The following is an 11,814-nucleotide window of genomic DNA, read 5'->3' as shown; positions in this document are numbered from 1 at the left end:
TTTATTCAAAAAAAATGGAAGAAAGTAATTGCTTGCAGAAAAGAGTAAAACTAAAGCCTCCAACTCATGAAAATTCATCTTACACCATTGATACTCTTCAATTTCTCCTGCACAGGTAAACTACAAATGCCAAGTCCAATTATAAAAATATACATTATGGGAAGCTTTAGATTCGACTGGATGCCATTGAACCTGGACATATTTCCAAGCCCTTCACATAAGCTTAAAGATAGATTCGCTAAGTTCTATAAGACTTTACTGTGCTCTTGAAGTGGGGGCACAATCAACCTCTCCAAACGAATTGCCTTGAGTTGATTGAGTGATGATAGCAATGGCAAACCCTTCACTATGGCTCTCTTGGACCTGTAATTGAATACTATGAGGACTTTCAATTTTCTCATTTTATTCAAAAACAATCGAAGAAAGTAATTGCTTGTAGAAAAGAGTAAAACCAAAGCCTCCGCCTCATGAAAATTCATCTTACACCATTGATACTCTTCAATTGCTCCTATATAGGTAAACTACAAATGCCAAGTCCAATTACAAAAATATACGTTGTGAGACACTTCACATCTTTTCTAAGGTGTTCGATATCAAGCACCTACACCCAAAAATTGGTCGCTAATTAGTTCATGCAGATCACAGAGTGATAATCCAATTTCTGAATATGGAAAAAAATTTAACGAAAACACATAATTTTCTCTCAAGTTGATTTCTTAGCGCCCCTAAGCAGCAAAATTAGAGAACATTTTGTCTATATAAGACAAATAGAGAAAAAAAAAAACATCCTCGACACATCATTACCTAGTTCATGAATCATATCTAGTTTTGGAAATAGCAAATTCTGATATTATAGGTAAAATAACTCTCAAAATAATTTCGTTATTGGATTAGTGTAGTTTTAGAGGAATTTCTTCCAAAATGCCCATTTGATGATAAAGAGCCCCCGAATATCTCTTTGGCAAGGCTCTCTGGTTTCTAGGTCTCCCCATAACCTATACCCTATTTCTTAATCTAGTAAGTCTCTCTGGTTTTTAGGCCTGATCCAGGACATGTACCCTGTCGATTAAACTGATTCTTTAGCATGAAATACCAATCACAAGAGAAAAGATATAGACAAAATAACAAAGTTGTATTGGAAAATAGTGACGAGGACGAGAAAGGAAATAATGTAAATCAAGGAGGAATCCCCAAATTAGGATTTTACTGAGAACAAACCACTTTGATTCTTGTTGTCCGCAAAGCATATTCAAGTCATAAATAGAAAATTTGTCCAAAAAAGATACACTTCGATGTAAAAAATATGCATTTGAGTCACCCATATGAGGATTTGCTAACATTGAACATACACCCATACGAGAATCAAATGTTATTAAAAGGAAACTTAAGTTACTATTCTTGGTGAAAATTTTCATGCTACTTCAGAAAGTAGAGTTAAAAATGAAAATCAAGTTGGATATGGCCAAAATAATGATGTCTTTCCAATAAACACATTTCAACATCAGATGAAGAATATGGAAGCTAAAGAGGTCCAGAAAGGCAACAACATCTTTCCGACAATTACTCGCACTCTTATTGAAACTGACAGTTTGAGCCAAAATCTGAACACTGGTCTAGAGATCGCAAATGGACAGAATCATAAAAGAGAAGTGGGTACAGAGGCTAGCCAGGCTCTCGTAGACAACCAAGTCACTATTCTTGTAGAAAATCTGCCTACTACATTGGAGAATGGAGTCAAAGATAAAAATCATTCCGGATATGCCCAGAATAATGTATTTCCCATGAATGCACACCAACATCATATAAAGAATGTGAAAGCTAAGCAGATCCAAGCAGAAAGCAACACCTTTCCACCAATTAGTCTTCCCCTTCTTCAAAATGATGGTTTAAGAAGAAATCTAGACACTGATCTAGAGATTGTAGATGTACATAATTATAATAGAAAAGGTGTTACAGAAGCTAGGAGGGCTCCCAGAGACAACCAATCCACTGGCCTCGGAGAAAATCTGAATGCCATTGTGGAGAATAGAGTCAGAAACAAAAATTATGTTGGATGTAGGCAGAATAATGATGTCTTATTCATGAACATAGAACAACATCATATTAAGAATGCAAATGTTAAGAAGGTCCAAGTAGACAGTATCATATTTCCACCAATTAGCCTTGACCTTAAAATTGATGCCTTCAGAAGAAATTTGGATAGTAGTATGAAGGTTGCACGTCGACGGAATTGTAAAAGAAAAATGGGTGCAAAGTCGAGGTTGATTCACATAAACAACCAAGCTCCTGTTCCTAGAGAAAATCCGAATTCTAATTTGGAGAGTAAAGAAACAAAGATTCATATAGGGAACAAAATTATACGATGCAAATTGGTTCAACTAAGCAATCAAACCTCAAAACCAATCACTATGATAGATGAACTTGGAGAAATGAATTATATGTTGCAGAGAACTCTAGGAAGTGGGAAATTAAAGGAATCGAGCAATATAGTTAATAATAAGCCTGCATATATTCTTGTTGGAAAGCATTGTAAATATCTGAAAAAGACAAAAGAGGTAGCAATACGAAAGAAGATAGAAGCAATTACATTGCATGCAAACCCAGACAAGTCCTACATAAAATTGCATGGCATAAGAGAGGAAACAATTGGTCAAGGGCGTGCTCTTACCTTGAACAGATTTCTTGCCAAGTACACTGGCACCGCGCAAAAAAACAGGAGTTTTGTGCATTAGTATGACCCAACCATATAAATTTTTTTCCAAAAAAGTAATAAATTATAGAAGGGGCTTGGAAAAAGAAGGCCATATTTTCTGATTACTTGGGAGGACAAGGCGTCAAGGTTCAGATCTTGAGCTATTGCTAGATAAGGCTAGCCCTATCATAGGTACAGAACTTGCAAAATTGGGGAAAATATAACAAGAAAACTGAACATGTTACCACGGAAGCTTGAAAACGTGAAGGGAGGTTAAAATTTTTGGGGATGGTTCACAATACTAACCATTCTCTGCCTTGGGGTTTTTTTCCGTCCAAGCAAAGTAAATCAAGGTTTTTCTCTTATCACTTTTTGATAGGGTTTCCAATCGATTATGCGGCGCCATTCTGGAATGAGGTGAGACACAAAGTTAACCCTCGAATTTCACACAGGGATGTCGAACAATTTGAAAGGGACACTTTGGTCAAGAGTTGGGGTAGGGTCCCAAGGATACCTTGATGAAAGAATGTAGAAAATCCATATCTGCATGTTCCCAAAACAGTGAAGGAAGTTGTTGTTGTTCACTGGCCTTGAAACTGGAAGTAAATGGCAGAAGAAGTTAAAAAAAAGTCATTAATTCACAAACAAAATTACACTGAAGACTGTAATAAACAATTCCCCATACATACCGAGTTGTTCCTCATGGCATCTGGCAATTAATAGGGCTTAGGGTTAGATCCACACAACAGAGCCACCGAACTGAGTTGGAAGAATTGCAAATAGAGTTGAGGTAGGGTCTTGAGGAATGGGTTTCCTGCCAGATCCAACAGAAGGTCCAGCATCATGGACATGGGAGGGATTGAACGAATTTGGCGCTGTTTCCATGGTAAAACCAACTGGAGGTTGCAGGCGGGTGTCACGACGTCCCTCAGAGCGCTGCCGCTTGCCTAAATGCACCATGGTGACAGTATGAAGGTGGGACTCAAAAGGGTTATGGATGGGATGACTACCAGGACGGGGTCGGGTAAGGCAGGAGGGTTGCTCGCCAGAGCTAGCGACCGATAGCACAGTATAACAGAGCATATAGACCGCTACGAGAAGTGCAGACAATAACAGAGAGCGAGAATCAAGAACAGGGGCGAGATTACCTTTGAGAAGGATGGCTTTGAGCCCGCAGTGATGCACCAGATTTAAACCAGCACCCACAGCTCCCGCAAACCAAGTTCTATCACCGCGCGAGAGAGCCCAAAGCTTGATGAATAAGTCTTGGATCGACATGATTATAACCGGAGGCATAATGCATCGATCAACGCAGATCTTAATTGCAAAACCACCACCCGAGCTCGCATTAATATCCATTCCTTGCTCGCATGAGGTTACGTCCTGGGAGGCCACGCTGCTCTGCAGCTAGCAGTACTGGGCATTAAACTCAAGCATGGAGAGTTGTGGGAGCCGTAATGACACCCGGATCTGGGAGAAGTTTCCCTATCTCAGGCATTTCCTTCTACACAAGATTATTGAAGTCGAGGAGCTGAGATTTAGAGATTAAGTTTGTTGGTGATCCGACGTGTAGATGCTGCCCACAATCAACTCCCATATTAGCCAAGAGGTCTGCAACTTTGTTCCCTATTCTTCGTATGTGTTTTAAGGATATCGCTCTGTGGGAAGAAAACCAGCGCCCAATATGCAGTAGCCGTTGAGCCATTCTCCAACTGTTACTGATCTTGGATGAAGGGGATCCCTATAGAATTTTTGAGACCATTTGGATGAGGATTTGAGAGTCTCCCTCTATTAGAAGAGGGAAGAGATTTCTATCTTGCGCTAGAAGTAGCCCTTGCCAAAGACCTTCTAACTCGGCTATGTTATTGGTGTCCCACCCTTGTGAGCCCAAGAAGGTTATGATATTAGCTCCTTTATGATCTCTGAAGATCCCTCCAAACCCAGAAATCCCTGGGTTACCCTTTGATGCACCATCAAAATTGAGTTTATACATGTTCCTGGGAGGAGGTTTCCATTTCACCGTTGAGGGATCTCTTGGAGGCTTTGTTCCTTTGATCACCTGTTCTTGCTTTCTTTTAAAGTTCCAGTTATTCCATATTGATTGTTCCTGAGGGAGAGATGGGAGGTCCTCTTGGTACCATGTTTTTAGAGATAAGGTTTCTTCAATATTTTGATTAATGACTTTCCATATATCATCCAGTGGTCTGGCTTGGTTTTTGAAGATTCTACCATTTCTCTCCTTCCATATGGCCCATGTTACAAAGCCTGGGATGAGCTTCCAGAGAAAGTTAAAGATTTTGCTTTGAAAGGGGTGAGGGTCCCAGTTGCGTATTGTAGCTATTATGTCTCCATTAGCACCTCCATCTTTTTGGCAGCGGAAGTTTATTTTTTGCCATAGCTTGTGGGCCAACGGACAATAATACATGAGGTGTTCAATGGTTTCCTCTTCTTTTTTGTAGTTGAGGCATATGGAGGGTCCATTGAAATTTCTTTTTCTCAGATTATTCCATGTGAGAATCCTTTTATGACAGAGGAGCCATAGAAAGGTAGATACTTTCGGCCAGATGGAAGGATCCCATATTTTACTCCATAGTGGATCGAGCCGTATTTGATCTTTGACAAGTATATTATATGCTTCTCTAGTGGAATAGATTCCTCTTTCTTCATATCCCCATCTGAGAATGTCTTTCTTCTCAGAGTACTGTATTTTCCTGTTTGTTAATTCTGTATCCAAAGTTTGCTGGTCTTGCCTCGTCCCCTGTGCTATGACTTGAGTCGCTTTGAGCCATTTTCTGTAGTCTTGCTGAGAGGTATTGCGCCAAAAGTTGCTTACCGTGAGCTGGGGGCGCAAGTCCTGCTCCAGGGGAGCATTAGGTGGGAAAAGGTCCCTGAGTTTAGGCATCTGTTGCCAAGAATCGTCCCAAGAATTGTGAGTCTCTGTCTCCTTAGCGTAATATAGTTACGTAAATATAGTAAGAAATAGATTTAGAAGTTTATGTTGGTAAAGGCTTTTATAAATTCCAAATACCATGGCTAATTTTGTATAATATTAGTGCTTTTTGTTTAGATCTAATAGTAAGTCAGATTTGTTTTAATAAATAATTAATGTATGGTGGGGTAGTTAAAACTATAGAACTTTCAAATTAACTGGAAGTTTGAAGTTTAGCCATTTATAAAATGGGTAAATGTAGGAGGCTTCAACAAGAAGATTATCATTTGAAGGTTAAAATGATAGTTTTGATTGAAAATCATTTGGGTCACGAAGAGTGGAGGGAAGTGTGGGAAAGGAGACCAGAGAGAATGGATACACTACCATGGTAGTATGGATTTGGGAAAGGTTCCTTGAGTTTGATGATGGATTGTTGGAGAGAGTGATATATTTAGTTGCAAGCTTTTACTGTAATTATATATTTGTATTGTTTTTGTTATTTGTCAAAATGATATGAATGGTTCAAGAATTAATTTGTGTTTTTTTTAAATAAATTATTATAATGAGATATAATAATTATAAACAATATTTTTTATAAAATAAAAAATAGATGAATAAAAAAGTTTTATTTTTATATATGAATTTATAATGCTATTAACAAATTATTTAAAAACAAATCTTTCAATTGTTTTAATTTACTCTTTAGATAGCTTTTTAGCTACATATTTATGTAGTTAGATTTTTTTTAAAAGATTTTTAGTCAATTTCTAATCAATTAGGTTTTCCGTTTATAGATTTTAATTTTTTTCTTATTATTTTTTATATAATATATACACATTTTTATTATATATAATGAAATTAAATTTATAGAAACTAAAATATAAATATATTTAAATCATAAAGGGGTTAACAAACTATTTGGAAACATTTATATTTCCATTAAATCAATTATTTATCCAAATAATTAAGTATCCAATTAATAAATAATTATTAATTTTCCTTATTTCTTATAATAATGGTAATAGGTTTATATAGTTTTAATTAGTTATTGATTTAGTTAATGGGTAAAAGCATGTTAATGTGTCTCATTATATGGCAAAAGCAAAAAAGTACTCAAATAAAAAAAGTTAAAAAAAATAATATAAAAATATCAATTAAATGAGTTGAGTTTCATACTGGTTAATTATAAAAAATAAATGCTAAATTTGTAACAAAGCTAACTCACAATAAATTTTGGTAAAAGCTATAGGGAACCTATTTACTGGGTTTAGAAAATATAAATAATGTTATAAAAAGTAAATACTAAATTTGCAAATAAGTCAACTCATAGTAAATATTGGTAAAAGCTATGGTTAATCACTCACAAAATATAAATAGCTTGATGTAAAGTTAAATGAAATGCTAAAACTCTTTAAATATATATATATATATATAAATAGAAGTAGAATTTCTAAACAAATAATTTTATATATTATATTTTGAATAATATAAAATACGTTATTATAATCATAATTAAAAATTTTATTATAAAAAATATAAAATATATTTTAAAATTTTTCAAAAAATAATTTTAACATTTTGTTATATGTTATTTTCAAATTTCTATTAAAAAAAAATTATTTTATAAACTTGAAAGGGTAGTTTCTTGGGTCGCGGTTTTATATATACGAAAATATGATCATTTTTACTAGTATTTTAATAATAATTAAAAAATATGCTTGCCTTTTATTTTTAAATTTGTTTAGCAATCTTTAGAATGTTTACAACACATCTCTTAAAGAAATTGGAATTAAAAAACATAAATCAATAGAGAAATGGGGGTCGCGGTTTTTTCACTACTTAAAAATTTATGTAAAATATTAATGATACATTTTAAAGAAAATGAATAAATTAGATAAAAATTATATATTAAATTTTAGAAAAAATATGACATGAAATTGAATTTAAATTGACATGTTTTGTCTTCTTTTACCACCACCTAGTTTTTGATGATTTTGTGAATTTAAGAGTAAACATTCCAACTCCATTTATTTTTATAAAACTTCTTTGCCACAAAAAGGGAAAAAGTGATACACATTAACATGCTTTTACCCTAATACAAACGGTCATACTTAATCATAAATAAGAAATAAATATAACCAAAAATACTCAATAATTGATTAACTAAACTTTCCCTGTCTCTATCTTTTGGTCTAATCAAGTCACCTAGTCCAATACAGTTGTTTCCTGGTCAAATATAGCCGTTGGAATGATCTGCTCTCTCTATTTAACCTATAGCCATGATCTGGTTCTTCAACTTGTCCTAATGATGAACCACGCTTGTTGGTTCGAAAGACATTGACAAATGAATTATGATGTGATTTTCTCTGAAACTCTTCTCTATAAACTTGATAAGGATCATAGAAGCCTAAATTCAAACAATATTTTATTATTATTATTTTGTTTTGTTTTATTTTATGTCTAATATTTTTTTTAGAATTCAAGAAATGACTTCACTCATGAGATGAACATAAATAGCCATTATTTATAATCTAACTTAACTCAATACTAACTTTATCTTCATCTCCATAAATATTCTAGAAATTTCAAAGTCATATATCAAAACTATTGAATGATTTCCTTCATAAGACCGACTATGTTTAAAGATAAAAATTAATTAAAAAAAAAAAATTACCATAAAGAATTATACTTACAAACATCCCATACTACTCTAGAACAAAAACATTGGGGATCATCCATAGATTTTGGAGATTCCATCCTATTACAACTTTAATCTAATATTATTTACTAATAAATTACTCCATAAAATATATTGAGTGTCATTTTATCATCCTTACTCCTTTAGAATAAAAGAATTAGGATCATCCATAAATTTTGAAGATTTCATCATATTACAACTTTTCTTTTTGTCAAGTTGTTTGTGATTTTTCAGGCTTAACCTATGGCTTGAGGAGGCTTAATCTGTGGCTTAAGGATTCGCGACCCAAGGGCATCTAAGTCGTCAAAGTCAACTAGGAATCGCAACCGGCCTGGGCCACACCAACCCTTAGCTAACTGGATTTTTTAACATGTCTCATCCTCCTACCATAGGACACAACCACCCTCCCCGAGGTTTGATTCTAGGTCACCCTATTGACAAAACTTATCCTCAACCAATTGTACTAAAATATGTTTGGTGTCATCTTATCTACTAATTAAAAAGCCCAAACTACTCTTTAGTGGTAATGAAGAAGAACATATATCCTCTTCCTTGCTTGAACCATTTTCACCAATTATGCCAAATCAATTGAACCTTATGGGTTGTTTTCTAAATTAAACTTTACCAGACTACGACCATTTTCCTTTTTCCTTTTTGGCACTCCTTTCTGTGCTTCCTGGCCTCAAAAGCAATTGCATCTTTGTTCTGTTCATATGCAGCTGCAAAATGGGGTCTTGAGGCTCTTTGTTGATGTGATAAAGCTGGGTCAATCATTAGCCATCGAGCTCCACAAACACGGGAGGAAAGAGTTAAAAGTGATCATCATGCTCATGGCTCTTCACCCTCTTTGATTAAGCAATTTCTACGATCAACTCCTAGTGATATCCATGGCGTTTAAAAGGTATCTTAATCACAAGTTGTAACCTAGTGCCACTAGACATCGAAAACCCTAATGAGAAGATCCAAAGGGCATGAGACCATGCAAATGGTGATGAACACGCAAATTGACATATGTATAACATGTCTTTTTCACTGCCTTCGTGTAATTATTAGTAGCTTCTTTGGTGATTTATAGGTGTTGTTTACCACGTAAATCCAGGTCAAGATTATACTCTGCCCCACCCAAATGCACATAATGTCTTTCCCTTGCACGCACAATGTGGAGAAAGGTGCAGATGGAAGGGTTGGGCCTCGATGTACATCTCTTCGCGTGTATCCCTATGGTGGATGTTGAAATAAAAAATTAATTTAAAATTATCATATTGGTGAAAAAAACACTGCATTAAATGTAAGTGGATAGTTACGCTAGAGAGCCTTGGTGCATGTCGCTTTCATTGTTTCCATAGGGTGGCTTTTGAAACATAAAATTGATTTAAGATTATGATATGTGTAGAGAAAACCTAACCTAAAATGTAAATGGTATTTATTCGGAGGGAGAAATAATATTATAAGTATATAAATTAGCATTTGTATTAGATGTTGCAAAAAAAACTGTAAGGTATAAATTGAGGAACAATTACGACATAGGAATGAGAAAATCTAAATAAGATTCAAAGATGGTTAATATTTTTTGTGTTTCCTCATACGGTTGATGCTGGGAATTTTTTTGACATGATCAATATATTGGACTTTGCTAATAAAACATTTGAGCTATTTAGGTTGTCAAATGATTCATGATGTTGATATTAGGATATTTACATGTTTCTAGATGATATAAGATATAAAAATAAAATACAGATTTTTGTGGTTGTCTTTATTACATTATGTAGATTATGATCCGAATTATATATTTTTACCAGTCGGCATGGTCTAAGTGTTCTATTTTGTTTTTTAGGAAATTAAGCTAAATAATTTTTGGATGTTATTTTTTTTTAATTTATAATTGATTTTTGAATTATGTGAAATATATATATATATAATTAAGTGAAATGATTTTTGTTTAAATAAAAACAACCACAATTAAGATAAATTAACCATAATGTCACTACATAATATTATAGTAACTATGGTTAAACAAAATTAACCATAATAAATCAAAGTCAATGATAACAAACTATGGTCAATCATAACCATAGTGAACTATGGCTAGCTAAAAGAAATCTTCTAATCTGATAGAAATAGAACATTATCATAACACATCAAAACTACAAACCAAATTTTGAAATTTTTAACACACATCACCATTCCATTAAAAATTTGTCCTTACTCACTTCTTTTGTCCACAAGTTGAAGTGAACGTTTAATCTTAAGCAAACTTTTAATCTTAAAACACAATATTTAAAGTCATTTACTCTTAATACAATATTTAAAAGGTCCTTAGTGTTACAATCACGACTAGACACCCTAGTTTTACCACGATGAGGAGTCTAGATACACACTTATATTTTTTACGACAATTTATTTAGCTATACCAGCAAGACTAGACACACTACACAGAAACTTTGGATAACTAATTTCTAAAGGGCCAATAATGCTAGTGGAATATGGATAACATGTTTGCAGTGTGCACTTGTCTTGATCCTGCACAACAGAAATCTTGCCATGATGAGCGCAAGTCATAAACTGAAAATTTGTCCAAAAAAGATACACTTCGATGTAAAAAATATGCACTGCTAACATTGAAGAGTCACCCATATGAGGATCTGCTAACATTGAACAGACACCCATATGAGAATCAAATGTTATTAAAAGGAAACTTTAAGCTTATATCTTGATATCTTACAGGTCTACTTGCACTTGGCATCATGTTTAAGAGATATCTTAACCATCCAGCCAATCCAAGTTGAAGTGTGCTTCTACAATTTCAACTCTAAGATCCATGGTAGCAGAACAACTCTTTAGACGATTCCATTGTTGCCCAATCTTATCATCACATATAATATGCTTTAGAGATTTAAGCCCTCCAACTGATTTAGGCAGCTTCCTCAACCGAGAACACTCTCTCATGTCAAGCTCCTCGAGTTTCTTTAGCTGCCCTATTTCCTCGGGAAGTTCTGTCAAGCAATCTCATAGAGAAATGTCTATATATTCCAGCTTCCCAAGTTTTCCAATAGATGTTGGAAGCTCTTTCAGACCTAGACATGCAGATATTCTTAACATTATTAAAGAACTAAGCCTCCCCAAATCATCAGGTAACTTTCGAAGAAGGTGACAGATAGTGATAAACCACTTTTGAACTCAAGACATGTCACAAATGACAAGGGGAAACTCCTCCAAATCACAACAATGATCCATGTTAAAATCTATCATTATGGGAAGCTTTAGATTCGACTGGATGCCATTGAACTTGGACATATTTCCAAGCCCTTCACATAAGCTCAAAGATAGATTCTCTAAGTTCTGTAAGACTTTACTGTGCTCTTGAAGTGCGGGCGCAATCAAATTCTCCAAACAAATAGCCTTGAGTTGAGTGAGTGATGATAGCAATGGTAAACTCTTCACTGTGGCTCTCTTGGACCCGTAATTGAATACTATGAGGACTTTCAATTTTCTCAT

At 34.3% G+C, this 11,814-nt stretch overlaps 1 pseudogene; it reads right to left on the bottom strand.

Moving 5' to 3' along the window:
• Positions 1-11,079: 11,079 nt before the first annotated feature.
• LOC149140981 (putative disease resistance protein At5g66890) lies at positions 11,080-11,814 on the bottom strand (annotated as a pseudogene).

Source organism: Pinus tabuliformis, chromosome X, assembly GCF_031772625.1.
Source record: "Pinus tabuliformis cultivar Carrire ecotype Pingquan chromosome X, CPIR1, whole genome shotgun sequence".
Lineage (NCBI taxonomy): Eukaryota > Viridiplantae > Streptophyta > Pinopsida > Pinales > Pinaceae > Pinus > Pinus tabuliformis.
Note: the sequence above shows the minus strand (reverse complement) of the source record. Positions and strands in the feature narration are given on the sequence as shown.